Below are 15,289 nucleotides of genomic sequence, written 5' to 3'. Positions count from 1 at the left end.
GGGTCATGCAAGGAAAGCCACTATATAGCATTCTTTATCAGCTTCCAGTCCCTCTAAAGAAATGGTGGGTGCAGGGCGGGATTAACCAAAGAGCCTCCACAGTCAAACAGTCAGACTCATTTTAGCGTTGCCAGAATACATTGGGCACAGAAAATTATCACACCTCTGTTTACAACCAGTCACAATTCTTTGTCATTCCTACCTCTCAGTCAATTCAAAGTTTAGGCCAGTAATAGCCCTAAACCGGAGAAACTAAAATTGGGTTAAATTAGTCAGAATCCCTCCTTCCATGTAATGACTGCAGTGTTGAGATGAACTGACCTATAGCTCCTTAATGAACATGAAAAGAGATGAGAGAACTCACATCAGAAATGTGTTGAAGTGCAGCGACTACATTGTCAAAATTCCACAAACAGCAAGATAATAATATCATCTGCTTATTTTGGTGGAATTGGTTGATAGGTGAAAATTGGGCATTGGATTAGAGGGAATATTCGGCTTCTGTTGGATCTTTCATGGGGGCACATGGGTCTCAGATTCACAGCAATTTAAAATATTGCAGAGGTTATTAACCTCCTTTGCAAATTAAACATCCAGCAACCCAGTTCAAACATCAGAGCCGTGGTTTTCAAACTTCTTCTTTCCACTCACAACCACCAAAACAGTGAAAACCACTGTTTTAATCGTTACTAATTGATTTGTTATGTGCACAGTTTCATAAACTCCAGTGATAATTTTTCTCAAGCAAAATATTTCAGTAACAATTGGGTCGAGAGCAGTGGTTCTCAACCTTTTGTTTCCGCATTCGCATACCTCCTTAAGCAATCCCTTACTAATCACAGAGCACTTATGGCATAGGGATTACTACTTAAGGTAGTTGTGAGTAGAAAGAAAAAGGTTGAAAACCATTGCTTTAGAGCACACATGTCATTTTGGTAATGTCACCCCCACCATCCTCCCCCTTCATTGCACATCCTTCCCCATTGTAACACGAGAAATTGTAACACGAGAAGTCTGTCGATGTCATCAGCCGGCAAGCCGGTTGGAAGGCTCCCCGCACAACCAGTCACTTCTCCCACCTGTCGAGCGGTGCGGCGGATTGGCGAGCGCCTGTGATTTCCTGTCGGCGTGACGGACATGGTAGGCTGCGCATGGCCCCCGGGCAGCGCGAGCCCCGCGCGACTGGCACCGGACGGCCCTTCCACAGCGCGAGCGCACTTCTCCCGGTCGCCACGGCCTTCAGCGCTTGCACCCGCGCGGACCCCAGGGACGGTTGGTTCGGCCCTGCACGTGAAGGGAGAGATGGTGGCTGTCCGCAAAGGCTGATCGGCAGCGCGCTGGGCCTGAGTGGGTGGGTAAGCAGGGGTGGACAGAGGGTGTAGGTGAGGAGTAATGGGCAGGGGAAGTTATGGTGGTGCGAGGGGCAGTTAGAGGGAGGGATGAGTAGAAAGAGGGGTGGATAGGGAAGAGGTAAAAGGGGAGGGGCACGGCGAGTTGGGGAGGGGTGATTAGAGGGTGAGAGACGAGTAGAGGGAGGAACAGGTTGAGGGGAGAGGCAGTAGAGAGGCGTGTATAGGATAGGATGGGGTGGGTAGAGGCAGAGCGAGTGGAGTGAGGGGTGAGTAGAGGTTGGGTAAAGGACTGGTCAGGTAGAGGGATGGTGGGTCGAGGGTGAATAGAGGCCTAGAGCCTGAGGAGTGAGCAGGAAATGCTGAGTCCTGATGGAGGCCAAAATGGACACAGCCTGTGAATGCTGACTACATCTCCACAGGGACCAAATAGGTTTCCCTCAGGTCAAGCAAAGGGTGAACTTGAGCTACCTACTCCTGACCTGTAACATTATCCTCCTAAAGTTATATCCTAAAGTTTAACATTACATATGTTGAAAGAAAAGAAAACATGCAGATGTTGTTGAAAATTTTCAATAAATATTTAGTTCGGCCCTCGACTTAGTCCAAGTTTTTAATTTTGGCCCTCTGAATTTGAGTTTGACACCCCTGCTTTAGAGGAACAGGATGACTGCTCTTCAGGTCATACAATAAATTTTCATTCACCATATCTAGTTCTCTGTTCCGTAATACACTTAATCAGAAACGTTCTTTCACCTCCGCCATAAAAGCTCCATCTGACCAACAGACATTCAAGGAAAGAGATTCTGCTTTTCTCCATTCTTTGCTGAAGTGCTCTCTGGTTTCAGTCCTGGATTACCCAGCTCTAGCCTTAAGGCTGTATGTCTCAGAGCAATGTGCTCCTTTTGAATGTCTTAATCATGTTAAAGGCCTTCATTAGCTCAGCCGCAAAAGGGAATTCAGACTGTGCAATCCTTTCTCAAATTAATCCCTTAAATTCTTTAACCAGGCGGGGGTGTTGTATCTGCTTCTTATTACGCATCTGCTCCATCACCACATTCTCCTTGTAATATCACTGACTTTGCAATTACTTGCTGTTGAAATGCTCGGCCATTTGGTTATTCTATATTTTCTAAGCCATTCTCCCCATCTTTTACCTTGCCCTACTTCTATGGAAATTCTGCTACCCACACCTACACTTGCACCAATTTCCATTTGCTCATCCCCAGTGCTCACTGACTCATCTTGGCTTCCAATCTGACAATGGCTCAATCTGAGAGTTCTCGTTTTTGCTTTCAAATCCCTCTGTGACCTCTCCTCCTCCCAATCTCTGAAATCTTCCATCCTTGCAACCCTCTTGATCATCCCTGAATTTAACTTCTCTGCCACTGATATCCTGCCTATAGCTGCCACGTCATGGTTACAGAATTCAGCGTCTTGTCAATGATCCACAAAACCTCATACTTGAAGTAAAATTTTAGTCAACTGCCCTCATATCCCGAATATTGATTGATAGCAACCTTACAAATAACATTAAAGGTGCTACATAAATGTAATTGATATGGTATTATCCTGGTAAATCTAAGCTGCAGCTCTCCAAGGACAACAGACATCCTGCTCAAGGTCAATGTACAAAAGTGGACACACATTTTCAGTTTGTTGAAGGTATATACAAAGAGAAGCAAGACTTCCTGTCTTTTATACTCAAGATAAAAGCCAGCATTCCAGTAATCTGTTTGCTTATTTTTCATTATTGGTCCAATTCATTTTCAGACACGCCCAATATTTTTGAAGTTGGAATTTGTCCCACACCTTATCAGTCCAAAACATGACTGTAGTTTACTTTAGGCTTCAGTGACTGTGATAGGAAAGTGATTGTGCTTCAGACAATTTGCCAATCAATTGATTGAATGAGCTCATCAACCAGAGTTATCTCAGCTTCAATCCACATTCCCTGCAGCATCTTGGTTCTTTACTATTGACTTCAGTACCCAAGGTTCTGGGGAGGGGGAAATCTCCTAAGGTTTTCTGCACAACGTTTCATTAACCATGCTCTCTATTTACTCGTGTAAAACACAAAAGTCTGCAGACACCCTGATTGAAGTAAAAACACAATGCTGGAGAAACTCATCAGGTCAAACAGTGTACTTCTTATTGCAAGGATAAATATATGTGACCAATGTTTCAGACCTGAGCCCAACTTCAGGGTTTAAGCAAATATAGGCAGTTGTCTGAATAAAATCCTGGTGGAGAGGCAAGGGAGGAGAACAGGATCACAGGTAGGAGGATGGATAAGGGAGGGAGGGCACACCAGCAAACAGAGGGAGGGTGATAGTTCTGTGAATGGAGAGGGAAGCGGGTGGATAGCTGGAGGAAAGGAGACAGAGGGATGGGGAAGAGAGGGAGAATGGGGATTGGTCTAGCAGAAACTAGAGAAGTCAATGTTAATGCCATCTGGTTGGAGAGTGCCCAGATGGAATATTAGGTGTTACTCGTCCAATTTATGGGCGGCCTTTGATTGGTCGTGCATGAGGCCATGGACAACCATGTTGGTGCGGGAGTGGTATGCAGAATTGAAAGAGTTGGCCACTGAGAGATCCCCGTCATTGATGCAGACAGAGTGAAGTGCTCAGCAAAGCAACTCCCAGTCAGTGTCCAATGTTGAAAGACAGCCGCTTAGTTTCCACCTTGCCAATCTCTCGCACATCTCAGTGAGATAATCTCTCTCTTACTCTAATTAGTTCCACTATCATAAAATAGAGTTCCTCATCCCTGAAAGGAATCTGGTGAATTTACTGACCAAGTTCTTCCTTGGGTGCAGAAATCAAAAATATGTACAGTGGACCAGATGTGGTATCACTAGAGCCTTTTCCCCGACATTCCAAACATTATGGCCTTTTGCCATAAATTCCCAACTTCATTTCACCTTCCTAATTTCATGTTAACTTTCTATGTTTTGTGAATTAGTACATCCAGATCGATCTGCACACTGATAGTTGCATATCATGTAAAAATCTTTTACTTTCTAAATTTTTGACCAAAATGGATCATTCCACATTTTATCTTATATTTAACTCCCAGTTATCCTCACACATTCATCCTGTGTAAAACCTTTTACAAATATCTTTCTCACAGCATTTTTCACTCTCTAATTCTGTGTTAGCACCAAATTTCAATATTTTACACTGTTCTTTCATGAATGTACATTCATTGGGCACTCCAATATTAACAGCTTGTCAGGCTGAACGCAACCATTCACTCCTGCAATTCAACTAGTTTCGATCTACCCCAATACAGTGTACATCAACTTCTTATGTGACATTGGTAAATGTATCACATTTTCTTGCTTCCCTTCCAGAGAGAGGTGGATAGGCAACAGATCAGAAGTGGAGGAGGCAGAGGTGACATAGATAAGGCAGGGACGTGCACAGATTGAAAGAGAATCTTCGAATTTTGGAACACGACCCAGGGTCGGCATGCATGCACAGGACAAAAGGGCGAGAAGGATCTGGTACATTATTTTATTATTTTTTTTTAAAAGATTCACTCCTGTGTCAGTCCCTGTGCAAGTGAATTATCCATCTCTCTATCTAGGATCACACGTGTGTCATTGTCCCTATTTACACATCAAGGCATCTGTGAGACGGTGAAGGGCAGTGGAGGAGAGGCGGTGATTGCAAAGAGTAGAAAAAATAAAGTAATTTTTTGTAATTAAGAGCAAGGCATGGAAAGGGTTAATCTACACTAAAGGCTTTCCTCTGAAAGGCAAGTTTGGAACTTGCTGCAAAATGTCTGTGAGTTTGAGCAAAGTAGCAGAGCTCTTTTTTTAAAATCGCTTACCTGAGCTTGTTTGATCTAAGGTGGGCCTTCCCAGCTTGCAGGCACTAAGTGGGGCTCTTACACACGGTCCTTTCTCAGCACATGTCGAAGGCTTACTGTTAAGAAAAAGAAACAAAGCTGCTTTGAGTGAGCCCGCCTACCTGTCGAGTTATTCAGGGTTGTTAAGCCTGTACTGGAAACCAGTCCCCCAAACACATGACACAGCCACCTCATTCACTCTGCACTGTTTGAATCCAGGAACTTGGGCAACCAGGTAGAGGCAGAAAAATGGGCGTGGAGCAGGAAAAGTGTGTTGACAAATTGATACAAAAGAAGCAGGCAGGGAGCGAGGTGCAGAGGGAGCTGAGGTGGAAAATTCCAGGAATACTGGTTCTGCAGGATACAAGTAGTTAAGCAGAAGCTTCAATCGCTGTGTATTTTCATGGTGTTTTTGCCTTTCTCTCCCTACATCCCCTGCCTCCACTGTTGCTCTCAGGATATTTGCTCTTTATGCAGTAGGTTCAAAGGGCACTTTGGTTAATAATTGCTCGCATCCTGTGTGAAGCTGATGCATTTTCATACATTTCATGTCTTTAAAAGGACAGCCACCTGAATGTTTAGAAAGCAGGAACAGAGTGAAAAATGAAAGGAAGACTTGCATTTCTGCAGCACCTTTCACCATCTCAAGACCTCAAGTACTCCTGAACTGTCCCTGATGTAATGTGTGCTGAGCAAGTCCCGCAGGCAGGGCTATGATAATGATTAGCTAATGTCCTTGAAAATAAAACAAAAAATGCAGGGAAACTGCTGAGGAACATCTACAGAAAGGGAGAGAGTTGACATTTTAGGTCAGAGACTCTTCTTAAGAGCATAAGAACATAGTCGATTCCATGTAAAGTCAACCTCCCCATTTTTGGCCCCGACTGCCCACACATCCGAGCTCCCAATGCCCCGACCGCCTGCCAATCGGAGCTCCCTATGCCCCAAACTCAGATCTTCTCCTCAGCTGCCCACCTATATGAGCTCCTGATGCCTCAACCGCGAACATTTCCCTCAGCCACCCACCCATCTGAGCTCCTGATGCCCTGAACATGAACACTCACCTTGTCTGACTGCGCATCTGAGCTCCTGATGCCCTGACTGTGAACACTTGCCTTGTCTGATTGCCCAGCTGAGCTCCCGACGCCCCGAACCTGGATCCTCATCTTGGCCGCCCACCCATCTGAGCTCCCAACACCCTGACTGCGAACGCTCACCTTGTCTAACTGCCCATCCAAGCTCCCAATGGCTCAGCCGCCCATCCAGCAGAGGTCCTGACGCCCCAAACCTTCCTTGGCCACCCAACCATCCAAGCTCCTGACACCCCAAACACGGAGTTACCACCCGATCCCAGACATCTGACGCAGCTACTTGAACGACACAGGTATTTACTGCAGTCAAAAGTAATATCTGCATAAAAGTTGACCACCCTCCAAATTTGACCTGAAAAATTGGTCCCTAAAACTCAACTACTCGAGTATATGTGATAAGTGACCTCTTTCAGATTTTCTGATGCTGTTTGTACAAGGTTACTATTTGCATTCCTCAGGTAGAGTTAAGCACGTGAAAGGTCCCCATCACATCTCCCATTAGACACGCTCACCCCAAGTAACAACACGAGAGCTATACAGTGGATGGAATGAACCTATGTTGACTCACAACATTCCTGCATCTCTTTAGGACTGGAAATGAGGATGGGAGCCCAGATTCAGAGGAGACCTGTATTTCACTGAATTCAACTTCTCATTTGCTGCAACCACACTTAAAATACACCATCTGCAGTAGTATAAATCAAATTAACACAATATGCCAAGGCAGAGAGATAATAAATATAAAAGGTTAAATAAATAATTATCCATCATTGCAGCCACTGAAAGAAAAACAACTTGATGTTTCAATAGTGCAGACAGGGCTTTTAGTGGTCCCATTGTAATTTATGGTGAGGGTAATATGAGTGGGATTCAAAAGCCTGAAAAGTATTGGATTCAAAACTGTTCTTGAATGTAGAAGTGTTGAACTTCAGGCTTCTCAGTCTTTGCATTTCTGAATTTAGCAGCATTTCCACCATTGTTTGCGGATTAAAAATAAAAAAAACTACAATTCAAAATTGGCAAATTAATGTCTAAATGTTTTTGAACCGGGAAGTGCTGGACTTCAGACTTCTGCCTGAAGGCAGCAGTGAGAAGAGATTACGTACAGGGTGATGGGGATCCGAGAATCTATCCTGGAGCCTCCACACTGATGCAATCACAAAGAAGGCTTGCCAACGGCTATACTTTGTGAGGGGTCTGAGGAGATTGGGTATGTCACTGAAGACTCTTGTAAACTTCTTTTGATGTACTGTGGAGAGCGTTCTGGCTGGTTGCGTCATTTCCTGGCATGGAGGCGCCAACTCTCAGGACAAGAATAAACTCCAGAGGGTTGTTAACTCGGCCTGAGACTTCGCAGGCACCAGACTTCACTCCATCGAGGACATCTACATGAGGTGGTGTGTTAAGAAAGCAGCCTCTATCCTCGAGGACCCCCACCACCCAGGCCATGCCCTCTTCACTCTGCTACCATCGGGAAAAAAGGTACAGGAGCCTAAAGGCGACTCAATGAACCAAAGACACTGCCTCACTTTTCATGCACGATTATTTTATTTTTTATAGTGATGTAAGATGGTTATAATATGAACGTTTGCTCTATGACGCTGCTGCAAGACACCGAATTTCATGAATTGTTCATGACAATAAATTCCGATTCTAATGTTGGCTGCCTTCCTGAGGCAGTGTATCACATAGCCGTTCACATTTAATCAATTGGTGGAAGCAGAAACATAGGTCATTTGTCAACTAATGTTCCATTGCACTCACACTGTGAATGCACTACATGTGCATAACTAACTCAGATTTGCCCAATAATCACTACTCCTACATAATATGCTTCAAAACACACACGTACAGCATAATGTTGCAACTAATGAACCACTGGAACACACTCAGCAACAATATGTGGTGCACAACCAATAAATGGTAATTCTGCCTCACTCCCAGGAAAAAGAATCTCAGGGTTGTATGTGACAATAAATCTGTCTACAGAAGGTGGCAGGACTCAGCGATAGCTACCTTTCAACACCTTGGCCTCGTGATGCATCATTCCTCAGGTAGAGGTGGGAGTGTTGAGGGTAAAATAATTTTAACCAGAGCCATTCCACTCCTGCTTCCTCCACCAAAGGAGGCTCTTGCTGGAGACCAAGTAAGACCAAATTTAAATTGTTCTTAAAGACAGAAACTGTCATCTCCCAATAGCACAGATGCAAGGCTTTTTTCCTATGTTCATTTCTTGTCTGTGGCCCATAGCTGTGCATCTATAAAACAATTTGACAAGATAATCCTCAAATATGCAAGGCCTGCCTGTATTCTTTGGGTGTGTCAACAGAAAAAAAAATGGTTCTTTCATTGTGAATGTGACAGACGCACTGTAAACTACAAGTTGTGATTCATAATTGATTTTCCATAGAAATGTATAAAACTGTGGGCAGCACGATTGACATAGCGGTTACTGCAACACTGTTACAGCACTAGCAATCGGGACCAAGGTTCGAATCCTGCACTGTCTGTAAGGAATTTGTGCATTCTCCCTGTACCTGGGGTCTAGGTTAATTAGGTATAATTGGGTTGCACAGGCTCCTGAGCCGAAAGGGCCTGTTACTATGCAGTATGTCTTAATGGGGTGACATGGTGTAGCGGCTTGCGCAATGCCTTTTACAGCACCAGTGATCGGGATACGAGTTCGAATCCCGTGATGTCTGTAAGGAGTCTGTACGTTCTCCTTGTGTTTGCGTGGGGTTTCCCTGGGGGCTCCATTTCCTCCCACTGTTCGAAACATACTAGGGTGTAGGTTAATTGGGTCTAAATTGGGCAGCACAGACTTGTGGGCTGAAATGGCCTGTTACCATGCTGTATGTCTGAATTTAAATTTAAAAACCTTTCACTAAGCAGTTGAATTTCTCTCCTAGCCTGCATTACTCATTGGCTGAAGGTTACATTTCTGGTACTCACCCTGCTCATCCACAAGATACTGCTCCTGGGTCTTTTTGTTTGGGCGCCTTAATGAAACGTTGGTATCTTTGGTATATAATGTACACTGACACTGTTTGACCAGCTGAGTCTTGCCAGGTTATTTTTAAACTTCAATCACAGTGTCTGCAGACTTTTGCGTTTTACTTCATACTGCACCTTGGATTTTTTTTTAACATGCACTTGCGAAAGTGGACAAGACCTCTGTTTATCAACAACCTGCACCATGCTGGATATGTCCGCCTACACCACGTGCTTCGGCTCTGGTACTTAAATTCAAGCTTTTCTGACTTACTGGAGTAATTGAGTTAAAAAGATTTGTTGGAATGCAGAACCTTAATGTGGAGCATCCACGTGCCCTACCAGTGTTTATACCTCCTGTCATCTCTGGAATGATAGTAGGTCTCGAGTTTCAGTCGTGCCTGGTGCCAGAATAGGGTAGGTCTCCCCAGGTTTTCATCCCAAACATTATCCAGGAGCCTCCTCCCTCCACGCACACACTTACACCCAGATATTTATGAATCTCAATAGCAGGCCTTCACAATCAAAGAGCCCTTCATCATGGTCAGGCATGATTTTAAATTTCTCATCTGTGTTTGAATTTCTCACTGTTCCTCTTCCACCTTGAAATTCCAGAGTCTTTATTTCGGGCCTATCGTTGATCCCCAAATTTCACTTTGAACTGGCTGGACTTCAACAGTTGTAAATCTCTATCCAAACCACACAACCTCTCTTTCTGCCTTTCAAAACTAAAACCTTTTCCTGATCCATTAAGCCTTCACGTGCCAGCGAGGTGCTTTCACAGGACTCGACGTTGTTATTTTTGGGCTGAACCTGAAGAGAGGTGTTGGTTGAGAGGATACAAAATGGCAGCACTGCCAGAGCTGTGGCAAGGTCAGTGCAGGTGCGGGAAGAGCTGCGGAGAGCAGAGACTAGGTTCGACTGCCCAGTCCAACTACCAATGGCTCTGCAGAGGCTGATACAGGAGCCCATGGAGGTTTATTTTAAAATGATGTGACCGCAGGATCTGGATCCAAGATGGTGGCCCCTGTGTACAGCAGTAGCCTTTGGGGGTTGCAGACTCTGGAGAAGCTGAGGTCTGATGCAGAGGGACAGAAAATGGTGAGAGCACCCTGTTTGAATAGGAGGAGACGGCCCTATGGGATGGTGACCATGGCGGCGGACCAGTGAAGGACTCTATGGCTAAAGTGCACATAGGCAGCAGGCTGCTGGCAACTGAGGTCAAAGAACTCATCCTAGGTTGCAGGCTGTGAGAGACTGACTGAAGAGGTACCATGCATTGGAAATGGGATGTGAGAGGGTGCCCAGGGTGCTGAAGGCTTCCTGATTCTGTCAGAGGTTAGGATCTGGAGCTTGGGTTGTCAATGGTTTGGTCTGAAGTCTGTATGGCTGTGGAGGTTGCAGGATCACTGGAGGCGAATACATGGACACTCCAGGTGGGCTCTCTCCTGCCTCTCTTTCTCTGACTGTAAGGAGTGCCAGGCAATTTCTGTTGATGACAAATCTTTACCTTAAGGCAGACCAAAGTCAATTCATGTAATATTATACTTGTTTTAAAACATGACAATAAAGGTATCGTGAACAAAACCTCCTCACTAGGATCAACACCACCAGTGGATTCCTATGCTGACATTTAGGCCTGATGTTCATTAATGCTGTGGATAAATGCCCACTGCTCATACTTGCCTTAACACATAACCTGCTCAGTGAGTTACTGATACTTGGCTACTTCCCCTAGGTAGACTGTTGCTTCCATAGCCTCAGGGTTTAAGGTTCCTTTTATCGTTAGGTAATAATACATACATGGTTTAAATTTGTCTGCTTTATAGCAAACAGTCACCAATATGTCAGTGCCCCCAACAGCTGGAGAAAGAGAAGCAAAGCAGAGCCTTTCAGAGACACTGAGTGTCCGAGGATTCGCCTCCAGCCACAGCTGCACTGACTCATGTTCCATCCACCGGTGACCTAAGCTTTAGTCCAAAGCTCTGACGTGATGAGGAAGCCTTCAGCGCCCAGGCCCTTTGGGGAGTCCTTCGAGCCTTCAGTGACCAGGCCCTTTGGGGAGTCCTTCTAGTCCTCAGCACCCTCCTGAATCCCTGGTCTCCATGAGCCAGTCTTCGCAGTCTGTGTGGGTCCATCAGCTGCTGAGCCTCTCGCTCATCTGCTGCAATGGTCACTGTTCTGTAAAGTCATCTCCCCTGCTTCCCCTTCTCAACAGGGGATGTTCTCCCTATTTCTGGTGCCTTGCTCCCCCAGAGTCTGTAACCCCTCGTGGCTGCTGTCCAGCACAGGTGCTGCCATCTTAGGCAGACCTTTGTGGTTGCAGTATTTTACTTACAAAGACCATCGGCTTTTTTAACAGTATGTTTTAAGCTGGCATTCGGACTAGGCGGTTGAACCCTTCGGACCAGCACGGTGTCTCCGTTCTTGGCCCTCCTGGGTCCACACTAGTGCCAGCACTGCCATTTTCTTCCAAGCTGTGTACTGATGCCTTAAAGGTATTTAAAAGATTTTGCCCTTTTTTGTTTATTAATTTAAAAAGATTTGTCCTTCTCCCTTCAGAAAAGACCAGATATTGATGTGTACATCACAGCTATACCAAGTTCATACTGTACTTTCTCTCAAATATCAGATTTATTGTCAGAGTACTTACATATCACATACAACCCTGAGGTTCTTTATCCTGTGGGTGAGGCAGTATTTCCACTTACTGGTAATGAAAAAAATCTCTTCAAAGTACTCATGTTACAGGAGCTTAAGAAATGAACATGTGAAGATTCCTCAAACCTTCTTTAGAAGCTGGAATATTTTGAGAGCACCTTCCTCTACCACCCACTCAGGCAGAGAACTCCACATTCCTCTCTCCCTCTCCCCATTTCTCCTATCCTATTCCTCCCCCCCTCCCCATTTCTCCTATCCCATTCCTCCCCCTCCCCATTTCTCCTACACTATTCCTCCCCCTCCCCATTTCTCCTACCCTATTCCTCCCCCTCCCCATTTCTCCTACCCTATTCCTCCCCCTCCCCATTTCTCCTACCCTATTCCTCCCCCTCCCCATTTCTCCTACCCTATTCCTCCCCCTCCCCATTTCTCCTACCCTATTACTCCCCCTCCCCATTTCTCCTACCTTATTCCTCCCCCTCCCCATTTCTCCCATTCCTCCCCCTCCCCATTTCTCCTACCCTATTCCTCCCCCTCCCCATTTCTCCTACCCTATTCCTCCCCCTCCCCATTTCTCCTACCCTATTCCTCCCCCTCCCCATTTCTCCTACCCTATACCTCCCCCTCCCCATTTCTCCTACCCTATTCCTCCCCCTCCCCATTTCTCCTACCCTATTCCTCCCCTCCCCATTTCTCCTACCCTATTCCTCCCCCTCCCCATTTCTCCTACCCTATTCCTTCCCCTCCCCATTTCTCCCATTCCTCCCCCTCCCCATTTCTCCCATTCCTCCCCTCCCCATTTCTCCTATCCCATTCCTCACCCTCCCCATTTCTCCTATCCCATTCCTCGCCCTCCCCATTTCTCCTATCCCATTCCTCACCCTCCCCATTTCTCCTATCCCATTCCTCCCCTCCCCATTTCTCCTATCCCATTCCTCCCCTCCCCATTTCTCCTATCCCATTCCTCCCCCTCCCCATTTCTCCTATCCCATCCCTCCCCCTTCCCATTTCTCCTATCCCATTCCTCCGCCTCCCCATTTCTCCTACCCTATTCCTCCCCCTCCCCATTTCTCCTACCCTATTGCTCCCCCTCCCCATTTCTCCTACCCTATTCCTCCCCCTCACCATTTCTCCTACCCTATTCCTCCCCCTCCACATTTCTCCTATCCCTATTCCTCCCCCTCCCCATTTCTCCTACCCTATTCCTCCCCCTCCCCATTTCTCCTACCCTATTCCTCCCCCTCCCCATTTCTCCTATCCCATTCCTCGCCCTCCCCATTTCTCCTATCCATTCTTCCCCTCCCCATTTCTCCTGTCCCATTCCTCGCACTCCCCATTTCTCCTGTCCCATTCCTCCCCCTACCCATTTCTCCTGTCCCATTCCTCCCCTCCCCATTTCTCCTGTCCCATTCCTCCCACTCCCCATTACTCCTGTCCCATTCCTCCCCCTCCCCATTTCTCCTGTCCCATTCCTCCCCCTCCCCATTTCTCCTGTCCCATTCCTCCCCCTCCCCATTTCTCCTGTCCCATTCCTCCCCCTCCCCATTTCTCCTATCCCATTCCTCCCCTCCCCATTTCTCCTATCCCATTCCTCCCCCTCCCCATTTCACCTATCCCATTCCTCCCCCTCCCCATTTCTCCTACCCCATTCCTCCCCCTCCCCATTACTCCTACCCTATTCCTCCCCCTCCCCATTTCTCCTACCCTATTCCTCCCCTTCCCCATTTCTCCTACCCTATTCCTCCCCCTCCCCATTTCTCCTACCCTATTCCTCCCCCTCCCCATTTCTCCTACCCTATTCCTCCCCCTCCCCATTTCTCCTATCCCATTCCTCCCCTCCCCATTTCTCCTATCCCATTCCTCCCCCTCCCCATTTCACCTATCCCATTCCTCCCCCTCCCCATTTCTCCTACCCTATTCCTCCCCCTCCCCATTACTCCTACCCTATTCCTCCCCCTCCCCATTTCTCCTACCCTATTCCTCCCCTTCCCCATTTCTCCTACCCTATTCCTCCCCCTCCCCATTTCTCCTACCCTATTCCTCCCCCTCCCCATTTCTCCTACCCTATTCCTCCCCCTCCCCATTTCTCCTACCCTATTCCTCCCCCTCCCCATTTCTCCTACCCTATTCCTCCCCCTCCCCATTTCTCCTACCCTATTCCTCCCCCTCCCCATTTCTCCTACCCTATTCCACCCCCTCCCCATTTCTCCTATCCCATTCCTCCCCCTCCCCATTTCTCCTATCCCATTCCACCCCCTCCCCATTTCTCCTATCCCATTCCTCCCCCTCCCCATTTCTCCTATCCCATTCCACCCCCTCCCCATTTCTCCTATCCCATTCCTCCCCCTCCCCATTTCTCCTATCCCATTCCTCCCCCTCCCCATTTCTCCTATCCCATTCCTCCCCCTCCCCATTTCTCCTATCCCATTCCTCCCCCTCCCCATTTCTCCTATCCCATTCCTCCCCCTCCCCATTTCTCCTATCCCATTCCTCCCCCTCCCCATTTCTCCTATCCCATTCCTCCCCCTCCCCATTTCTCCTATCCCATTCCTCCCCCTCCCCATTTCTCCTATCCCATTCCTCCCCTCCCCATTTCTCCTATCCCATTCCTCCCCCTCCCCATTTCTCCTATCCCATTCCTCCCCCTCCCCATTTCTCCTATCCCATTCCTCCCCCTCCCCATTTCTCCTGTCCCATTCCTCCCCCTCCCCATTTCTCCTGTCCCATTCCTCCCCCTCCCCATTTCTCCTATCCCATTCCTCCCCCTCCCCATTTCTCCTATCCCATTCCTCCCCCTCCCCATTTCTCCTATCCCATTCCTCCCCCTCCCCATTTCACCTATCCCATTCCTCCCCCTCCCCATTTCACCTATCCCATTCCTCCCCCTCCCCATTTCTCCTTTCCCATTCCTCCCCCTCCCCATTTCTCCTATCCCATTCCTCCCCCTCCCCATTTCTCCTATCCCATTCCTCCCCCTCCCCATTTCTCCTATCCCATTCCTCCCCCTCCCCATTTCACTTATCCCATTCCTCCCCCTCCCCATTTCTCCTATCCCATTCCTCCCCCTCCCCATTTCTCCTCTCCCATTCCTCCCCCTCCCCATTTCTCCTCTCCCATTCCTCCCCCTCCCCATTTCTCCCATTCCTCCCCCTCCCCATTTCTCCCATTCCTCCCCCTCCCCATTTCTCCCATTCCTCCCCCTCCCCATTTCTCCCATTCCTCCCCCTCCCCATTTCTCCCATTCCTCCCCCTCCCCATTTCTCCCATTCCTCCCCCTCCCCATTTCTCCCATTCCTCCCCCTCCCCATTTCTCCCATTCCTCCCCCTCCCCATTTCTCC

At 47.4% G+C, this 15,289-nt stretch overlaps 1 protein-coding gene across 1 annotated transcript in view; it reads right to left on the bottom strand.

The window, feature by feature from the left end:
- plch2a (phospholipase C, eta 2a) overlaps positions 1 to 12,161 on the bottom strand; it is a 315,314-nt gene extending 303,153 nt beyond the window's left edge. Inside the window, exons 1-2 of the mRNA XM_069918573.1 lie at positions 11,943 to 12,161; positions 5,190 to 5,284 (exon numbers count right to left, since the gene is read on the bottom strand). The gene's annotated coding sequence lies outside the window, so the exon portion shown is untranslated. The remainder of the gene's footprint in view (positions 1 to 5,189; positions 5,285 to 11,942) is intronic.
- Between the last annotated feature and the right edge of the window lie 3,128 nt (positions 12,162 to 15,289).

Source organism: Narcine bancroftii, chromosome 2, assembly GCF_036971445.1.
Source record: "Narcine bancroftii isolate sNarBan1 chromosome 2, sNarBan1.hap1, whole genome shotgun sequence".
NCBI lineage: Eukaryota > Metazoa > Chordata > Chondrichthyes > Torpediniformes > Narcinidae > Narcine > Narcine bancroftii.
This window is presented reverse-complemented; position numbering and strand designations above follow the sequence as displayed.